Below are 779 nucleotides of genomic sequence, written 5' to 3' on the forward strand. Positions count from 1 at the left end.
ATTAAAAAACATTAAAATTACTTGCTGGAGTGCAGGGCAAATTTTCATACTAACTCCGACCGCTCTCAGCTGGTTCTACGCCCTGCAGGATGACTTAAACAACTGCTCTGGTTAATTGGGCCACTTTGTTTGAATATACGTACTAGTGCTTAAATAATTATTGCCTTTAGCTTCTCTCTCCTCCTCGTCTAGTCTGCTGCTACTTGTAAAGATCAGTTTGAACATTTTGATAATGTAATCCTTCAATCAGTGACACATATTTAGAAAGAGGATTTTGGTACTGCTGGACGAAGCTTACATTGCTTTGACGTTGCTGGACACACGAGTGTGAATTTGTCCTGCTCTTTCAGTCTATTGCTTCGAAGCTTCTCTCATTCAGTTCTTATGACAAATAACATGACATGTTGAGTCGGTCTCAAGTACGGTTTCGTACATTCATAGGATTTACAACATCAATGTAGAATAAAAATGACACAACTTTGTTGTAAGTACTAGATGAGATGAAATTAGCGTCAAAGCAACAGCGTGATGTGGCTAATTATTAGGGACAAGTAGCGGCACAGCAAACGACAAGGAGAGAGAGAAAAGCTAGGGGCACATCAGTGTAATGCACACTCACAATCGTGCATCAGTACTTATATTTAAACAAAAAAGACCAATTCAGAATAGCAGTTTTTTTAAGTCATCCCGCAGGGCATACGAGTAGCTAAGGGCGCTGTCAGAGTTGGTATGAAAATTTCCTCTGCACTCCAGCATGCCATTTTAATATTTTTTAATAT

Source organism: Frankliniella occidentalis, unplaced genomic scaffold, assembly GCF_000697945.3.
Source record: "Frankliniella occidentalis isolate FOCC.00 unplaced genomic scaffold, Focc_3.1 Scaffold54, whole genome shotgun sequence".
Taxonomy (NCBI): Eukaryota; Metazoa; Arthropoda; class Insecta; order Thysanoptera; family Thripidae; genus Frankliniella; species Frankliniella occidentalis.